Below are 21,374 nucleotides of genomic sequence, written 5' to 3' on the forward strand. Positions count from 1 at the left end.
GGACCTTTGGTTTAACGTACCAACGCTCTACCAACTGAGCTACCCGGGAACTCTACCCGACACCGATCCAATTCTTCCCTCTATATCCACATAACTCAAAGTGGGCTGACAACCGTCAAGCAACCAACTTCGAGTGCACACTAACTCCGTGTGACTTACATTGTGGTTTTCTGTTAACGAACAGTGACGTATATTATGCAAATCAAGATTTCAGATATAACTCCCTGTAAAGTTGGTTTGAATAATTTCGAGGGAAAAATTGTTCCGGGCCACTGCTGAAACAACACCGGACAGCAAATGACAAGGAACAAACATCCAGTCTAGTGGACGGAAGTTAAAATTGTTGGGTATATAATTCATAAAATTTATGTAATGGAAAAAGAAACGAGTTTGAGATAATTTAAGAGACAAATGCAGATGTTGAAAGCAACCCTTTCAGGAACGAAAACGAACTTTCATCGCAACTTGTATGGCCTGAATCGCGAAATAACGGCCAGAGTATGAACTGATCCAGCCTAATGGGAATATTGAAAAGTTCCCGTTCCATCAAGTCCCCTCAACACATTTAGCGTGTAATATTATTGAAATTTGACGCATTTTCAACCCTGCCAGTTTTTATTACGTTATATAGTTATTACCTGTCATCCCCACCCTCCGGAGGACACTGTAGGCTGTATAATGGACCACACTGACGTGACGTCCACGAGCCCAAGGTGACCGGCAGGCAGTTGGCTGCACTTTATTTGCAGCTGATTGTGTAACAGTGCATTATATTGGCTCCCGAGCTAATGAGAGGTGAAAATAACTACGGGGAGTCTCGTGCAAGGCTTTAGTTCGAGTCCCTGGCTCGGTGACTCTTGGACCTGAAATCCAAAAAGCCTTTTCCATTAGTTCAATTAGATTATAACAATGACGAAGATGATGTGGAGACGATGGCTGTGATGGTATTGAAAGTACAGTAGAACCCCTATTATCCGTCACTCTATTAACCGATTGCTGGATTAACCGTCTGTCTTTCTCTCGCTTTCTTTGCTGCAGAAATATATGAAGTATTGCACATTGTATTAGCACGTTATTTTTTTTCTAGAGAGGGTTATTACAAGCCTTTTACCTTATACAGTATGGTCTATTGTTCGAACACTCATTGTGCTAAGAATCGAAAAAAAAAGTGTTAACTAATTGAGTGGTTTGGAGAAAGATAAAGCGTGGCTCATCTCGCATCAGAATACGAGATTGGAGTGTAGAAAGTACGTAAATCTACAACACGAGACCTACAATACTGATATCTTTCCACAGACAGCCATTACAAGAAATTTCCTTGCCCCTTAAAAACCCATCGTTGATAACCAGACTTAAATTAGTGAACTTCTGATCCACTATCTAGCATATTAAAAGCAAACGGCGGTAAAACCACGAAGGGAATTACGAAAGTGTAAATATTATTCACTAAATTTACGAAAATCTTTTATCGTACGGGTTATCCGATTTTTTCGATTAACCGTTCAGCCCAACCCCTTCATTACCACCGATAATAGAGGTTCTACTGTACTATGAAGTCATTATTGTGACTTATGTTAAACTTGTCATATTGTTCACGATACTAAATATGATATACTACATTCAACTATTCAAGGGAAAAGAATACTGAAATTTAATTAAAATCCACATTAAACATTTTTTTTTCGCTTGAAATAATCTTTTGACTGTAGAGAATATATTACAATTAAATTTAAGCCCTAACTCAATGTTATGACATTTAATGATCCCATTTTTAAAATTCTGTTAGCCCACTTCATTTTCCAATCTCATTTGTTTCGAATTTACCGCATTCTCAATCTGATTTCGGTTGTTTATTTTATATAATTTCATTCTTCAGTAGTGTAGTAGCCCTATCTTCAATAGTTTTTCGTTTTATTCACAAGATAGTAGGAGATGATATTATTCCTTGAGTTGTTTTTGTCAGACATGCTTGAAAATTGTTTTGATCTGAAGTACAGAAATATGATTGTTACATATTGACAGACATAGTTACTGCAGTGTCTGAAGCACTTAATATGTAAATAATGTATATTATATAGGTTACAGTTAGTGTAGGTTTGTGTTTTGTAGTGCATTTGTATATATAGTTAGTTACAAATCATGGGCAGGATTAGCAAATAGAAGGCTAGACTTGTAAATAATATGAAAAAGGTAGTGAATATAGTAAGGCCAGAACAATCATTGCCTGATCCTTCAAGTGAGAGTCTATATCAAGTGACTCTTTAGATGTGTTTTTCCGTAAAGCGCTTGCCATAAATTTATGTAACTCAGAAACTATCAATAATAGTAAGCTCAAATTTTGTACGGATCTTAAACAGACTATTTAAAAAGATTCGGCTTGATTAGAATTTTGATGTTTAAATTAAATATGAAAATAATAATATGCAAAGAAGTTGACTCGAAAACTGAAATCCATGATATTCTAAAATCAGTTAGGCCTATAATGTTTCTGTAATGCATATTAAAAATCAAGTGAAGTCATTTTGTAGTAAATCTTCCTGTCAATCTAATCGTAAAAAACTTTTCAAATGTCTAAAAAAACTGACCGAGTTATATTAATTTTTGTAAATGCAGTAGTTACAAATTGGGGCTAATTGCCAAAATTTGTTTTTTTTTTAACATAATACTCAAATTTAGATTTTATACGTACACAAAAAATTGTAAGTTTCAAGGAGAAAACAAGGAATTTAAAAATTTCAGTATCCTCTTCCCTTCAATGTAATTATTAGAGGCCTGCCTTCAGTCACTTTGGATACAAGTTAGGTAAGTTATACTGTAAGTCGAGCATTTCTAACCTCGCTGTGTACGGAGAGCCCTGTCAATCAAAACAGTGCAAGCAACAGCGGATCGGTACTGTGCTGTGTTTACATCTTGCGTCTCTGTGTGTGTACGTTGTGAACAGTAGGTACGATACATTTTACAGTAGTCATGCGACAAATTATTATTTTATAAGACTCAATAAGAATAAACTATTTATTTTAAGTCAAACAAATATTACTTTTACAATAAATATATTGCAATTACATACTGTAGACGTCGTACAGGTTGGAATTATTAGTTGAAAAGACATACATCTCATTAAACAAAACTATATCTTCTATGAACTTTACGAACGTCTATGCATTACAATGAATTATCATAAACATTTTCAGATTCCCTTATGCGAGCTACCACATTTTCATAGCAGGACAGTAAATTATATCTACGTAATGTTGTTGCACAAGGAAGTTTTCTTTCTGGGTATTTTTCCATGAATTCTTGAAAGTGACTATTTTCGACCTTTTCAAATGGAATATCCGCTGATACCAACATTTTACACAAGTCATTGTAAAATTCAGACCGATTAGCGGGAAAGTCGGAAGTGGAAGGCACGTTTCCATGCGTTGTGAACAATTATTTTACACATGTAACATGTTTTTTCGTGTTGCAATGTTTCTCTATAAAACGCCGTTTGTTGGTTTTTATTTATATGTTGCATACCTTACAGAAAATGTTTTCTTCTTTCTGCATGAAATACTCGTTACCAAATTCTTCTATCACAGCACTGATCGTCAAGCGCCTACCTTTGGTTTGTTTTGTCATGTTGACCGCGTACTACATTCACTGAGCAGCAGAACCCAACTGTGCAGATGAGAGGTGGTGCCACGGAGCTATACTAGTCTATATACACGTACACTGCTGCGGGTTGCTTGGAGCGTTTAGGTGACAAAGGCAGGGTTCTAGTCATAATCTGCCATTAGGTAGCATAAGAGTTAATTACGAGTGGTCTGTCAGTAATAAATTATAAACCGCACAAAATCTCGTTTTGGGCTCAATGAGGACCCCACGGTACTAGATGTAATTACATCAATATTTTGAGAAACTAAAATGGCAGACGAGAAATATTTTACAGGAGTGTCATTAACCGAAAATAAATAAAAGTCAAAGAGGGATAAAATATATAAATATTTTTTGAAGGAGGTACGAAAGATTTGTTTAATGCCTGGGGTCACCATTGACCCTACGGTAGTAGAAAGATTAAGAGTAAAGGAATATATACCAAACAGGAATGATTTTTACGAGATAAGATCTTCATAGTTATTTTAAGCGAGAAATTACTGAACGATTGGAAAGCCTCTATAGCAGAGAGTAAAAGAGATTCATTAACAGAGAGTTTTCTACCCGTCACAGCGTTGCCCACTTTATAAGACCTGAGAATTACTCATTTTACTACATATATAAATGTCTTGAACAGGTGTGTAGCTGCGAGACTCATCTGCGGTAACTCGGGTAATCAATACCTTACATTGCTCCTAGCTATTGAAAAAGTCATTTAGAGGTAATTGCAAATACGATACTGTTCCGAACTCAAGGGAGGCGACTGCAGTGGGAGAACCCTATAAATTACTTGCTTCTATATTAGGTATATTTCCTAGCTAATAATAAAGAAAACTCGTATATTGGAAGGAAGAGAGAACAGCGCAGCTATTCGTGGAAAGTCACTTTATGAGATTGTTTTTACGTACTAAGTTTCATCGTACAAGACGCAGGCTTCATTCTATTGCAGTCATTGCGCTTCATTCCATATGAAATATTCCAAGGATTGCTCCTATTTCTAGTTGAGATTGCCACAAAGACCATTTTTTGGGCTTTTTAAAAAATCATATGAATGATAGCTACATAGTAATACTCTCCAGGATTTGAGTCAATATGATAGTGCTGTTTGTTTAGTCAACTGTCCGAAAATAGGTCTGAACCTCGCAAGTGGCACCAAGAAGGCACCACCAGGAGATAATGGGGTAGAGTGGCCAATTCCTTTCCCCCTCCATTGCATATATCGCTGAGTAGAACATATTACACTAATCAGACTTCAGATATATACAAGCAATTGTTCTTTGTCTGACATATCGTCAAGTGAGATGCACTGCCTGATAATAGAAATATGAGTAGGCCTACATATCAGCCAGACTTCAATCAGAGATAAACATGATATTGTACAATCTGCGCCTGGGTCAGGCGAGTCCATTAAGTTACGTCAAAGGATGTTCAGGTTAGTCTGTTGCCTGCAGTCAGAGCGATCGGGTGTCAGGCATGCGGTATAGCGTTGTGTTTCCAGTACAGTTAAGCTGTACTGCATTCCTTTACCGACCGTTCGCCCTTATCTCTACTCCGGAACTCTCCCCACTACTTCTACTACTTCCCCTCTTTTGCGTCGCTCAGCTGTCAGGACCAAATAATCGGTCTGTACCTCACTATTATCTCTATGAGTTCCCCTTGAGGGGAGGGGCACGGCCTGGGATCCAACCTCTTAAGCAGACCGCTTGGGTGCAATTGGAGTGGTGTGCAATCTCTTAGGTCCCCCGTTTTAAGATTACCCTGCGAACTGCCATCTAAGTCCCCTACAGCCTACAGAAACCCTTTGCCTTTCCGTGTTGATATCACCGTGCTCTCTCAACCCCGGTCCCACGAGCTACCACAAGCCCTGGAGAGAGTCCACAGAACATGACACTACCACCAGCAACGAATGATCACATACCAGCGGTCCAAGTTCGGTGCTACCCGCAGTCGATTCTATATCGGAGCAAGCCTGAAATATGAGAAAGAAATGAAGATGATGATAATGAAAGAGCGGAAGTGTAATTATGAGGACGAAATGAATCTGAGGTTCAACGCCGAAAGTTACCCAGAAATTCTGCTTCAATTGGTTGAGGGAAAATCTCTAAAAAAAAAAACTCAACAATGTAACTTGTCTCAACCAGAATTAGAACTCAGGCCACTCTTTTCACGGTCAGACATGCTATCCGTTACTCCACAGCGTTTCTTTTGGCTAAAAGACTAGAAATTTATTTTAAAATCAGTTTCATGATTTTATTGAATTGCAGATAGGAAAAAGTAGACAGTACGACGCATTATTATTGTTATGTATTTTTTTCTATATCCAATGTTTTGTTATTGAGATTAATGGTTTTTAAATCTAATAATCATGGCGAACACAATAAGTCACTAGGCTATAATGTAATCTGGGACCTTTAAGAAATACTCGATATTGTGACAGAATGGGGATTTTGTCACATTTTCTAGTCTGACAGCGTGAGAAACTTTATTTGTGAGGTGGAGACAATTTCAGTATTCCATAAAATAACACCGATTAATGGTCAGAATTCATTATGAGCAACTGAGAAATGTATGTTCTGTACCATTAGTGCAGAAGTTATTTCAATCCGTGTAAATGTAGGACAGAGAATATCCCCTGATGCATTTATGTTGACACTAATAAGATTGCAGCCCTGAATATATGTCAGCTCTAATGAGGGCATAGTTTAGGATGCGTGAATGGTCGGCCCATGAAAAGATGTCACCGGCAACAGATGCATGATTGATGTGTCAGAAATTACACATGTCCAGACCCTGTCCGCAACACAAAGCAACACTGACTACATACACCTTCGTATCTCGGATCGTTAAAGTCAAACGTTTTAATCGTCGCCCAGCGACCGTTACGGTTTAGACGGAACGGATAGAACACCATCTTTTCATATTAGGGATCCGAGTTAAAATATAAAGATGGTTCGGGTTGAATTTTTCCTCGTACTTCAATTTTCTAGTCATACTTCAGGAATTTCTTTGTCACCGGTACAGGAATCAGCGACATGCTCTTGAATCGTATAATCCTTTCAACACAAAAACCCATGGAATTCCTAATGTAAACGTAACACGAAACAAGTACCGTGATTTCCCATAACTATTCGTTTCTGGAACTCCCTACCCAGCTCCCTTAGGAACTGTCGAAGGATATCGAAATTTAAAAGTAAATTGTTTAAACACGTGACCAGTATCCATATTTAATTCTCCTTATATAATTTTCCTCAGTGTTGTATAGTTATAATTTACTTTGAATTTGTTATTCTTGTAATTTGTAATATTGGTTCACTTACCGCTTGCATATTCATTGAATGTAACTCCGAGCCTTATATTATATTTTTGTAATTATTATTTACTATGTTTGGATTAATTTACTTAACTTGTGCTTGTTATGACTGTATAAAATTTTTATTAGTGTTCTTTAAATGTTAGTAAAATTGTATCAGCTTCTTTTGTTTCTGTCTAAGTTGAAGAGAAGGCCTCATGGCCTTAACTTCGCCAAAATAAATAAATAAATAAAATAATAATAATAATAACAACAATAATAATAATAATAATAATAATAATAATAATAATAATAATAATATTGCTGTATTGTAGTTTGAAGTCAAGTCACTGCAGCTTTCTACGAACGGTCTATATTACTTCTACAATTTTCTTTGAATAGATGTATCGTGGACCATAGTTATGGGAAATGACGGTACGTGAAGAAATTCCTGAGGTCAGCGCTAATGTCTAAGATATTTGGTACGGCACTATAAAGGAAATTAAATAATTTCTAGGGTAGATTTTCCAGGGTATTGTACTCCAAACCTTTACCACTATTATTATTATTATTATTATTATTATTATTATTATTATTATTATTATGCTACTGCTATTATTATTATTATTATTACTATTATTATTATTATTATTATTACCACCAGCCTTATCAATTCGAAGAAAGCCAGGAAAAATTAAATTATTTTTCGCGCACGTAAAAAAATCTGAGAAATTATTAGAGCACTTAACTGAAACAAGAATAATTTGAGCTTTCTATATCATGGCTGTAAAAAATTAACAAACAATTGGAAAGGCTGTAAAAACAATAACATCAAGCTAATGGTGTCAGGTAAGAGTAAGTAGTAGGAATATATATATATAATGAGATATTGGTTACGAGGACGATCGGTCCCGTAGCAACTCCTAAGGGACTCATTGTACGCCATTTATTGGATATTATTTAAGAGGACTCCGCTTTTGAAACAATAGTTTACATGTTTCTATAAACTTATAACCTATCTAAGGTAAATACAATACGCCTTATGTGTATAATTTTTACCGAAGTTGGAAAACATTTAAAAGAATCATAAAAGTTGTAGTTATAATTTGTATGACTATATACGATGTACGTTTAAAAAATAAATAATCAAAGAAAATTAGGATTAACCAACATTTAATACTATAGAAAAATGTAAATTGAGATACAAGTGTGTCTCAAATCATCATAACAGAGACTTTAATCTTCAAATGAAGATATGAAATACCGTTACATGTTCATCAGTGACAGATATTTAGTGAAGAGAGTGAAGTTTGCTATTATTATTATTATTATTATTATTATTATTATTATTATTATTATTATTACTGGTTTAATGTTTTTGTTGGTATGTCTTGTGTAGAACGGTGAAAATGAGTTTTGACGTGAATGCCTACGTATTTAAAATCAAACCTATATTTGGGGTACCAGGACGGAAACGGCAATGTAAGGATGTAAGGTTTGCAGGGTGAAACACACCGACACTATAACTTCGTGACTAATAACACGATTGAAATAAATGTGGTCTCGTTCGATCGAGTATACTACTACGATGCGAGCAAGTACTTGGTAGGGGCCCGCGACGACTGGCTGTCATTTTGGATGTGCGTGAAAATTTCCGGGCAGTAGATCTATATCAGTGGTCGTCAGCACTTGCTGAAATGTACAAAGGGTAAGCGGTGCCGTCTCGTGTGCACCGTCGTGCAGCAGGAAGAGATAGAGAGCATACCCGCTAGCAGCTACGAGTGCACCATGGTGCACTACGTTTTCCGCGGGTAAGAGACGCTAGCCCCAGGGTGCTCTGTGCTGACGACCCCTGATCTATATCTTGCGACTCCGGTGTGCTGGCGCCCAGATTTTGGTGCCAAACGAAATACCTTTTGTATATCCGTCCTTTTAAGATAGACGTATCCACGTAAAACCCACGGCTATGTCACCCATTTTTTGTATTTATGTGTACTTTCAAAGATAGTGTTAATTTTATTACAGAGGCCTTTTAAAAGGCGAAAATATGAAGACAAAAAAGATTATTAAAATGTAGATGGAATACATACATACATAGGCCTACATACATTACATGATATACATACATACATACATACATACATACATACATACATACATACATACATACATACATACATAGGCATGCACACATGCATACATAGTGTTCTGCCCAAGGGCAGGTCTTTCACTGCAAATACAGCATTCTCCAATCTTTCCTATTTTCTGCCCTCCTCGAAGCCTCCGCGTAGGGCAGATATTTTGAGTTGATTTCGAGGAAGGGTGTCTGGCCTTTGAACCCTTCTGCAGTCAACGCTCATCGTTCGAAAAGCAGTAATGACACCACTGTTGTTCATGCTATGCAAAACGATGAGAGACAAGCCCGGATGCTCATCTAATGTAAGAGAAAGAGGAAACTCTCCTGTCTCGCCAGTGGTTCTGGTGATAAAAGAATGTATTGCACCAGAAGAAGACAATGGCAAACACTGAAGAAAAATCACTATCACCAGATGTGTAACTTCTGTCGAGTTCTTGAGAGAAATAGAGGAAAAAGGAGAAAAAAGCAAGTTGAATGCAATGTAAAAGATGCAATTTGTGGTACCATCAAACATGACAAAATTTGGCAAATAAATCTTGATCAAAAAAGTTTCTATATGTCAAATGTAAATAGTAGTGAACAATGAACTGCACAATTTAATTACGTCACTGTAATTTTTATGTAAATTGTTTCAAACATGTACGTAATTTTGCTCTGTACAAAGCAAAACGCATTTTACTTCAGTTTAAGTTAATAATTTGAAGATGTACGTATTATCATGGAAATAATATCCAGAATTTTGATCCTCAATTAGTCCCGGCCACTAGTTGCGGATCACTTTGCTTTTCTCATCTGTAGAGTGTTATAATGTCATGCGCCTTATATTTATATGATCCTTGTGCTATTTTGTATTAAAATATAAAAGGGAAATGTTTTTCGTTAACTGATCCTCAACTAGTGCCGGGGGATCAAATGCTACTTTTTACTTTTTGAAGAAAAACATGTACTGAATTGAAATTGTTGTAAATGTAAACGACTTTAAAATATTGTAGAGAGGTCAATTAATAAATTGTAGGTAAAGCTCGTTACTCTCTGTCATTCCCATCTTCGTAATTGATCTGTATGGTTAGGTAGATCCAGAACTACTGACCTTACCCTATGTCTGTCATTTTTAGCTTTTCAAATTCTGCGAATTACACTCTAAAACAAATTCAGGATATGGCTGAGGCAACGATAAAGAACTTAAACTTAAATAGTCTCGCTGAGTTGACGTAGAAAATTTAACTCATTTCTCAATGACCTTCTAGCAACAAACGATGATCTCTCGTCCGATATCGGAAATATAGACCATCTTTATTCATTGACAATAAAATTATGAGATCTTCCTTTCTGAAGTGATAAACTATTGGATGAAGAATTCCTTCTTGGGGATAGAAAATGATTTGCCCGTAAAGACGAAGTGAAGCTGTTAGGATTGCCTTCTGTTTCGAACTTAAAATAACGTTTTCTATAATGACTCTGTTGCAATTTTAGTTGCATGCAGAACCATCCATCTAGATAGTTCCTTAATTGGAATGCAATATTTAATGCCATTTGCATTGCATTGCATTACTTGTGTCAATGTACACTTTTTGCTACAGTGTTCTTGAAGAACAAACACAAAACCCAAGTTGAGTCAGACTTACGGCTTCGAGTATTTACAATTAAACCAGACTTTGCAAAACTGACATCTACAAGGCAATATCAACTATCCCATTAAGAACTTACGATAAGTCACATGAACTGGTTTCATTTTTCGCGATAAATACGTGATATGACGTAAAACAGTTTTGTATATAATAGACAGTATACCGTATGTTTCCTGATCACATTCAAAAGCTAAAACTAAAATTTAAAGTAGATATAAATTTAGTGGGGATGTTTAATTCATTACATTATCCAAATATTTAATGAGTAGAACATGTTTACCGGCCTAAACTATGGAAAATATTTTAGGCGTCCTCCGAAATTAAGTATTAATTTTAAGAGACCAATGATATTGGAAAGATTGGAAAACTCTAATGTAGATAAATTTATCGTTTTGAAACTGTATCAGGGAAGGCAGGAAAAGGGAAACATAGAAGTAGAAGTAGAGGTGCTTGTAGGGCGGGACAGGAGCATACATAAGTACCTTAAGTTAAATAGGTTTTTATACACCCTTGATGGAATCGTAAGGGATCGGTGCACTTATTCCTTTAACGTAAGGCTCTATTATACGATATTTCCCGCTCTTTTAAATATTAATCATGTAGCTCCTATGAGTGAGAAAAAATAACTTCGATGAGATATGTTCAGAATAGACATTTACACCTTCAAAAGTTGTTAAGCGGCAAACTTTTTTATTTTTCTCTTTAGATGGAAGTCAAAGCAAGAGAACTGTTGAGGGAGAATGGAAATTACTTTTGAAAGTGGTCGCTACCCAAAATCTTGACTGGTTTCAGAGTTACGGCGAGTTAAACAAAGGAGCGTTTTCGTTTGGCGGAGTACTCACGACTTAACTTTTTGTCTGTTTTGTCTTTCCAACGAAAAATTATTTCCTGAGCCTTCTTATAAAAAAACTGTCCATCTTGAGCTCTTCTAAGTAGATGAATAATATCCACAGTGGTAAATCCAAACTAGACGTCATGTTTTAACACCGAATTAAACCTACGGCAGACTTCGTTCACTTCCACGTTATCAGTCTAGAGCAGGCCTGCACAAGGTTTGCGCTCTCCGAGTCGGCTCACAGCTCTCGAGCGGAATGCAGATATTAGCTGCGTTCTGTATAAGGATGGACTGGAAGAAGGGGTGATCTCGTACAAAATGTATACAAAAGGAAGTATTAGTACGAGTGTTCATGAAATGAATTCCCGTTCAGTGTTTACAAAACTATCTTGGACTATCATTAATTAATAAAGAAATATTTATTTTACAGAAATAATAGAAACTTTATAGCTATTTAAATATACAATATCATTTTGTTATACTTTTATTTATCAGTACATCAAAACCGGGTTTTATGCTGATGGCAGCCGAAAGGAACAGTACTGATCGTAATGAATCATCAGTTACAGATGTTCGATGCCTGCCTTTATTAAAGTTGATTATAGAAAACAGTTCCTCACAAATATAAATGTTGAGCCAAACACAGCCCATAGCAATCATTTTCAATCAGGCTAGTAGTATTATTCAAACAGTTTTTAGCCCTTAGATCACACTGAAGATCAATAAGTTCAACTGTAAATCGTATGACAATGTTTCAACTAGTGTTGAAGAAATTTATTATGATAACTTTAAACTTCTTTCCAATTAAGACAAGATCTTGGTACCTAGAATTAAATTCATTTTGAATTTCAATTAATATTTGCATATAATCGTTTAACATGGCTTCATCACGAACAGTTTCTATCGTTGGAAAGTGAGTCATATTACCTTTCCGAAACTGACTTACGAAAAGTGTAAGTTTACGACTGAAATCCCGTTACTTATTCAATTAATATTTAAATTGTTGAATAGTAATAAATTCTAACGTACTCTACCTCATGTAATAATACAACTTTCAACTCCTGAACCTTTTTACTGCGACCTTCACCAACAAAACCATCGTATCTCTATGTGTGGACTAGTAATGACGCATTATATTATGTTTTCCTCTTTCTTTCAAACTTTTGTGGCAGATAAGTATTGACTCCAGCTGCTGTGAAAAAATAAGCATTTTCCCATGTAAATTTTGGAAGAATTTGCCTGATGATCACTTTTCCGTCTTTTAGATTCCTCCATTACGTAGCCGTAGATAGGCAAAGTGAAACAGCTAATGATAAAACACACTACACCAGATAGTTGCGTGGACTATACTCTACCTATTGCAAGCATACGTCATTCCGACGTACCTTTCCGGAGAGCTGATAGAAGACTCTCCTGCTCAGAAGGAACGGCCGTGCTCAATGTGCACCGTTTGTGCAGGCCTGGTCTAGAGATTTTTATTTTAGTAGGTTATTTTACGACGCTTTATCAACAGCTTAGGTTATTTAGCGTCTAAATGAGATGAAGGTGATAATGCTGGTGAAATGAGTCCGGGGTCCAGCACCGAAAGTTACCCAGCATTTGCTCATCTTGGGTTGAGGAAAAAACCTCAACTAGGAACTTGTCCCGACCGGGAATCGAACCCGGGCCACCTGGTTTCGCGGCCAGACGCGCTGACCGTTACTCCACAGGTGTGGACTGGTCTAGAGATAGCGGGTCTGCTATTGAAACAAGGTGAGGTGAACGGCTCTCATTGGCTCTTTCATTAATGACGTCAACATAGTGTTAATCGTTCAGCGAACTAGGAGTGTAAGAAAACTCTCTAACCTCTTAACGGCTTTTACGTTGACTATTACACTCTTACTACGTCATACTACTTTTGACCAATAAAACGGTACGAAAGGACGTATTTCAACATATCATGGCTCCTTATCGCACAATTTTATCGCGTCCCTAGCATTTGTTTAATTTTATCGCGTCCCAAGCATTTGTTTCTTTGTTTGCCAACATTTGAAACTGCGCTGGTCTGGACGTCAAAAATATATATAAAATTACAAACCACTCCAGTCTTTGCACAGCAGTTTCAAATATGACTCGCACTGGCATTCAAGAACAAGAATTAATAAAAATCACTGATCATACCTATGCATCTTCTGAAATCCGATTTACAAATAAATGAAGAGCACCATTCGGAAATCCTGAATAAGTTGAATACACCATGTAGGCCTAAATCAACGAGTTCCACTCTATTACGCACACGTCCAATATAACATCAATTGAACCACCAACCACATTCAAATTTGAAAATGTACACTCAATAATTATTCCTTTTAAAATTATTCATTCGGAAATTCTGAATAAGTTGAATACACCATGTAGGCCTAAATCAACGAGTTCCACTTCTATTACACACACGTCCAATATAACATCAATTGAACCACCAACCACATTCAAATTTGAAAATTGTACATTCAATAATTATTCCTTTTAAAATTATTCATGTTTATTTTTTATGTCATCGTCGTTAATTAAAACTTTTCTAACACTTGTGTATATTAGTTAGTTATGTTATAGCTTCTGCTATATGATATTATGGATAGTCACGTATCAGAGATTGTTTAATACTGAGATTTATTGAAAATCATCTGTCAAGTGACGTTGATTACTGGGATTCGGATAATTGAAGTGGAATGTTGCATTTCAATAAAAATGAAACTGAACCAACAAAGTCTTCTTGACTAGTAAGATTGCCATCGTGTATAATAGATCGAGAACATCTCGACGAGAAGGCATTGCTCACTACTGCCATCTAGCATGCATCTAGCGTAATATTTGTAATGTTGATATGGTACAATAATACATTTGAATACAGTTGTATTTTCGTAAGTCGATTAATATTTTATTGTATTGGAGTACTTCGTTACTTCTAATCTTTACATACTTTCTTCTAATCGTGTAATAGTCAATTAAATCCCACTCGAGTTTTGATTTTCTCTAGATAAATCAAAACGTCTAGTGAGATTACTGTTGATAAATAATTGCACTAATATATTTCGTCATTCAGGCTAAATATATAATACACGGTCTCATATATTACTGTTACGCATATTCCTGTTTTGCGTTTTATGTGAGTTCTTAGCCGAGAGTAGAGAAGAAAAGTATGAGATAATTGGGTACTCTGGTCTTGTTTTTGGCATATTGTTCAAGTTGCTGCGACCATTATATAGACTTACATAACAGCGCAGAGCATTAAGATAATTTCTAAATTAGGTACTGGGAGACATCTCTGGCAGGAGAAGAAGCTTTAATCATTTCATGAGATCTCTTAGTGAGTACAGTTCAAATAACACAAAGAAGAAAACTACCTACTCAGTTACTGTTAGACCTATCATTTTATAAGAGGGAAGAGGTTAAGATGGATAAAAATAAAACTTTTAACATTTCATAGATATAAAAGAAGAGGAAACAAACAAAAGTATAAAACAGAAATTAATAAAGGATTCTGATATTAATTACCTAACATATTTGGTACAATCAATAAGTATAGTACCTAGTGAATTAATGCTAAACCTGGACAACTTATCCAAGATCTGTTACATTAGAGAGCGGCATTATATAGGGTGATTCGGAAGTTATGTTACAGAAGAATATGGCAGAGAGAGGGTACTAAAACATTTCTCATTAAGCAATGTGTGTCCTATATAATAATCTTCATATGCTAGCAAAGCCATTTTATAGTTTGATAAATTGTAACATGTAAATGTTTAGACGTTTTGTAATATTTGGCTAATATAAAATTAACATAAAACAAATTAATGCAACTTATAGAATTTTATATTGCAGTAACAACGATATCTTTACACTACACCTAACATTTATAATTCAGAATGCCTACTGAACATGTTCCAACACTATTATCAATATCATTATTATTATTATTATTATTATTATTATTATTATTATCATCATCATTAATCGGCCAACGGCTGTTGACCAACACACAAATATAAATAAATAAATAAAATTATTATTATTATTATTATTATTATTATTATTATTATTATTATTATAGTTCTGAAAACAAATAGCAATGTATAAAAATTACAGTTACTAACATCTTTTAAACAAGACATATACGGCAGCGAAGTTCACATTAGGCTCACAGATGAGATTACAAGGGTTCACAGTATTTTACCAACAAAGAAATACGATGAGGGAAAAATGAAAATGATAAAAAAAAACTGAGCGGGAGTGACCTAAAATCTTGTCAGAAGTATAATGGACACAACAAAACAATTTGACAATGAAGGATTCCTAAATTGACTTTCCAGTAGCGACCAGAGACAAAAGACATCCTACACGACCAAAATATAAGTAGTAAGAAAAATAATAATGTTGAGCTTCGTTGGAATAGATCTCAGCATTTAATCTTCAGTTTTTTTTTCATAATGATGATTATTGTAATAATATTAATGATAACAGTAATAATCATTTAGTTAGGAGTTTCCTACAGCACAGCAGTTGTTCTACAATCCATTAGCAATTATGTTTCTTCACAAGTTCCCATCCACCATTTCTTGTTCAGTCATCCCTCTATAATCCATATTTCATAGGACCCCATCCATCCATTGTTCTTTAGATCTTGCCACGTCAGCATTATCTTTGGTATTATTTTATCATTTGACAAGCTCTTCAAATGTCCAAACCGTTTAATAATAATAATAATAATAATAATAATAATAATAATAATAATAATAATAATCTATATATAATTTGAACTGGTAATGGAAATTACGGGAAAACGGCTGAACGGATTTTAATGAGTGACCCCTCATTTTCATGCCTGGCATCCAAAGTTTTTCGGAAAAGTAGTAGTTTTCAGTGAAATGTCAATTTTCCTACATAATTTTCCTATTTTCTAAAATCCATCTGTTGTCAGTTTTGAGAACTAATTTTATTCAATCACGGCCAACTTGATTTAATTTCAGAACAAAACACACACTACAATAAACAATAGGCTATTACACGAAGGCCATGACCTACAGGAATGCCGACATATTTAGAGCTCAATTCAATTTGTTATGAAAAACTGATTCTGCAGTGTATAATTTTCTGAGTACAGCTGTGTATTGGATATTCAAATCTACGAAACTTGAGGTGGTTTGATAACTTTATTACCATTAGAAATAAAATATTATTATAGTTAATATCATGAGGTGTCTATTTTTCATTAATTGTACATAATATTGATGCTATATTGATGACATGAAAGTGAAACGTTTTGTGGTTATGTAAGTAAATGTAGAGAATATCTCAATTTAGATCTTCATTTCTATAATTTACTGAGTGGCTGCTATATATAACTACAAAACTTAAGTAAGATAATAATATTGTTGTTAAAAATAAAATATTTTTATACTTATTAACCCAGTGGGGTTGGGTCTTTTTCATATACTTAATGGCGGTGTAGTGTAGATATTGATATGTGTCATTGTCTTCAGTATTGGCTCGAGAGAGCGCAGAAAATACAGTTCCTAAGGAAAGATCAAAAGGTATTACTTACTGGTAAAATAAGAGGCCTAGAAAATTTTGTAGTCTCAGATCATTTCAGCAAGATCTCTTGTGGGGATAAAATTATTTTACGCTCTACATTTCAAGTTCTACATGCAGCAGCTATACGAAAATGCTATTGTTCGAAAGCTTAGCAAACCTGACATTTTTTAACTTTTGCCTACAATCCACAATGACCTGAAATAGCTACTGCTATCGTCCTGACATTGATACTTGCGTTTTCGCGTTGAAACTCAAAAACTGAAGTTGGATAGGTTCAAGAAAAAGTATTTGGCCTAAAAAAAATCCATTCAGAGGGAGTATGTTTCATTATTATGGAATCAAATAACTATCAAAAAGACAAGTATTCTTCATTGAAAATAAATCTGAAAAATTATTATTTGAACGTCTAACGAACTTAGTTTGCAGCAGTATTTGCTGCACAAGCCACTAGTAGTATTATAATAAAATAGAGACTATAACAATAATATCGAAAAGCGCCTAATTTAAAGTTTGATTCAGCGGAAATTTGTTCTAGGGACAGTAAATGAGTATAATTTTAACACTGGTGTTGAAAGGCATTCATTGCACCTCCCGAGTGTGATTGCTTGCAACCCGAGATTTGCAGTGCGTTGCATATCACATCTGAATTGCAATGAGCCTTTCACCACGTGTATTACGTACTACTTTTTTATACCACCATGATCATTTTTAGATGTATGAAAAAATTAACTTAACAAGATAATTTAAAATCTCACAATGCTATGAAACTTAATTAAAATTGTATTTGAACTATGTTTCCATAGTGACAGAAAATGTTATTTATGAGGTCAAATTGTTTTGTTTTTTTGCATTGAAATTTACCTTGTGAAGCTGATATAAAATAATAATGGAAATTGGCGGAAGCAGTTCAGATGAATTTTTGGACAAACTACCTGATATCACAGGAGCAGCGAACAGCATAAGGAACAAATTTTGCTCCTCTAAAATTCGAGTCAACGATATGAGCGAGGACGTGAATTATACACAGTTTGGTGCAGGAAGGAAAAGATAACTGAAATGTAATGCTAACTTACTTTCTAGAACAATCCAATGAAGTCTTCACCTTATAGTCAATTTATTCTATGTGTAGAAGCTCATTAATTCTTAGTCATACGTTGATATACAGAAGTTCGGCAATCTTAAGACGTTAAAAAAAGGAAAGAAAATGATCGGTTGGATAGGCTATAAAGTAAAAAAAAAGTCGAATGTATTGACGAGGTAGGACAACAGTAAACATATTTTGGAAGCTCCTGATGCACAATATTTTGTTGTCTTCATAATGGGCGTCACTGGGGCTCTGTCGAAGGGTCACACTGGACATACAGCTTCGTGATATTCAAGATAAAGAAAATATACTTATCATACGAATTCTCAACAATAAAATGTACTAAGTTCGAACGTTCAGTGTTACAAATGGAAAGGAAAATTGGGTGAACGTATTTCATAGAAAGTACTTCTCTTTCCATCCCAGATGTATTGGACACAAACGTTTATTCGAATATAAAAAAAACGTAAAGTGTTCCGTGCAGCCGATTGGTATCAATAAACTAGGAGTTCTATTCAAGTTGAAGAAACACGATGACTGGAGATCAACAGTGGCAGCGGAAGGATATATGGACAACCTCTTGAATAGTAAGGTGGAAATCTATGCTCAAATTATTGAGGATGAAAGTCACGACCAAGCAGCCAATACTGAATCGATAAAAAGTAAGGAGTCCATCATCGATTCTCCAAGCTCATATACTGGAAATCCTGTTACTTCGGAGCCAACTATTGTTCATAATTTTCCTGCGTTTCCGTTACATGGAATACTTCTTGTAAATGTGAATGGGAAATAATTTAGTAAGTTTCAAATTTATGTTGCTGTAAAGAAGGAGAGACATAGTTAGAGTAAGGAAAGATTAGAAAAGCAAGGAAAAGAAGGTTAATGAATGGAAATACAAAGGAAGGAAGGGTGAACAACGGAAAGATGCATAAAGAAAGGGTATTGAAAAGAAAGGCGAGGAAAGGAAAGATAAAGGAAGGAAGAGTGAGGAAAGGGAAGATATAGAAAAAAAGAGTAAGGAAAGAAAAGATAAGCAAAGGAAGGATAATGAAGAGAAGGACGAGGAAAAAAAGATAATGCAAAGGTGAACAAGTGAAAGAAGAATTATAAAGTGAAGGATAAATAGGCCTAGACAAGAGTAAGGAAACTAATAAGTTAATCATTTTACAGCAGCTAAAACTATCAAAATATGCAGAAAGCAGTAGAAAATCCCACATATGGTACTGGGGAATTTTAAATCTACTGGATTGAAGTGTAGTACAGATATTCTTAGTATAATTTTAAATTTCACTTTTCTCAGCTTTTATTTTTTCAGCATTTTGAACTTTTCAAAATACTCTGCGTACCACAATATTTTAACTATCTGCTTGAAATTTTCAGAAAAACTTTAGATAATATATGAGTAAAAAACTCATGTGTAATTGTTGAGAAATAGTCATTGGTTCCATTGCTATTAAATATTGTTCATATTTCAAATGTATCAAAATTAAAAATTAAATAACACCTAGGCCTATAGAAAATTTTTTTCTACAAAACTAGTAAACTAATTGTGAAGTGAAGGATATATAGGCCTAGGCAAGAGTAAGGAGATTAATAATAATGAAAAGAAAGGGGAAGGAAAAGAAGATTGAGAAAAGAAAGGTAGGGGTAAATAGGAGCTGAAGGTAAGAAAAGGAAAGATAACAAAAGAAGGATGATGTAATGAAAGTTAATTAAATGAATGGTAAGGAAAGTACAATAAAATTAATAAAGAGGAAAATATAATGAGAGTAGTATTAAGGAAAGAAAGACAAATAGAGAGAAAGTGAGGAAAAAAGCGTTGTGAAGAATGAATAATAATGATCGGAGGGTAGGAAGAGGAGGGTACAGAAAAGGAAGGGACAAATTATGTAATTCTTTATTTAATATTTTAGGGGCAATTTTAGTTAGTTGAGACGGCAATACTTAAATTATCATAATGAGGCATCGATGAAGTAAAAAGTAACAGAATGCCTACTCTACGACATAAATGTCACAAAACTCGAATTGGGGTTATTTCGGTGTCGAGCCACTAGCTGGCGGATTTAAAGATCGCAAACGCAGACGCCGTGCGACTATTAATTCTAACACACTAATTTGTTATCTCTGGCCTGAAATATTATTTATATTCAACTGTAAATTACATTCATTACATTTTCATGGAGGCGTTATTTTCACTGGCATTGTAACAGACAAGTGGTTTCACTTGTTTTGTCAATGGTCTTCACTATTTCCTGCTGCGCAAAACATTACCTTGTTCTAGTGTCCGCATCACTCATCCACTTTGTGGGAGGATCATGAAATGCTACTGGCTCGGAAATGTCACTCTTCACAGAGGAAATAATTATTTAGAAACACGAATTTAGGGGACAAGAAGACTTATAACTTTCTTGTTTCGAAATAATTTTTTGCCGAGAAGTTGACAGATTATGCCTTTCGTATTTCAACTATATAAATCTCAATATAAAATACACGGTGTTAAAAAAGTATCCAATATTTTAGGAGGTGCTAGTATGCATCAAAACAAGAAAATAATGTCTAATAAATATGGGTTCTACAACACGTACTTTCTGTGATCTGAACACTTGTTCATAGGAGGTGCTCAATGAGACACCCATTCATGGCAATGCTTTCCTCTGCCCTTCGGCGTAAGGAATCACGCACTCTTTGAATGTTTAAAACATAATATTACATATTACATAAAATGACTGTACGACAATATTGGACTAATAAACACTTAAAAGCGTGCAAAAATACGTCACTGTGTACGTTAACAGAAAACCACAATTCCAAGTCACACAGAGATTGTGTGCACTCGATGTGGGTCTCTGGCGTTTCGTCAGCCCACGCGAGTTGTGTGGATATAAAGGGAAAAGTTGAGCCGGTGTCGGGTGGAGTTCCCGGGTAGCTCAGTTGGTAGAGCGCTGGTACGTTCAACCAGAGGTCCCGGGATCGATACCCGGCTCCGGAACAATTTTTCCCTTGAAATTATTCAATTACTATGCATTTTATCAAATCCTTTTGCAATATTATTCTTGTCTTTATGCTCACAGTATCACTATCATATGTCTTTTGACCTGACGATGCCATTAATTTGGCGAAAGCGGTCGTCATGTTTTTCAAATGTATAAATGACCTAATGTAATTTATTTGTAGCATTCCTTAGATTAAATAAG

The 21,374-nt window shown here is 35.1% G+C and overlaps 1 long non-coding RNA gene across 1 annotated transcript in view; it reads right to left on the minus strand.

Annotated features, from left to right (window-relative positions):
* Positions 1–651: 651 nt before the first annotated feature.
* Positions 652–21,374, minus strand: part of LOC138705889 (uncharacterized) — a 175,664-nt gene continuing 154,941 nt past the window's right edge. Inside the window, exon 3 of the long non-coding RNA XR_011333846.1 lies at positions 652–863. This is a non-coding gene — a long non-coding RNA (uncharacterized lncRNA). The remainder of the gene's footprint in view (positions 864–21,374) is intronic.

The sequence above is a fragment of the Periplaneta americana genome, chromosome 9 (assembly GCF_040183065.1).
Source record: "Periplaneta americana isolate PAMFEO1 chromosome 9, P.americana_PAMFEO1_priV1, whole genome shotgun sequence".
Lineage (NCBI taxonomy): Eukaryota > Metazoa > Arthropoda > Insecta > Blattodea > Blattidae > Periplaneta > Periplaneta americana.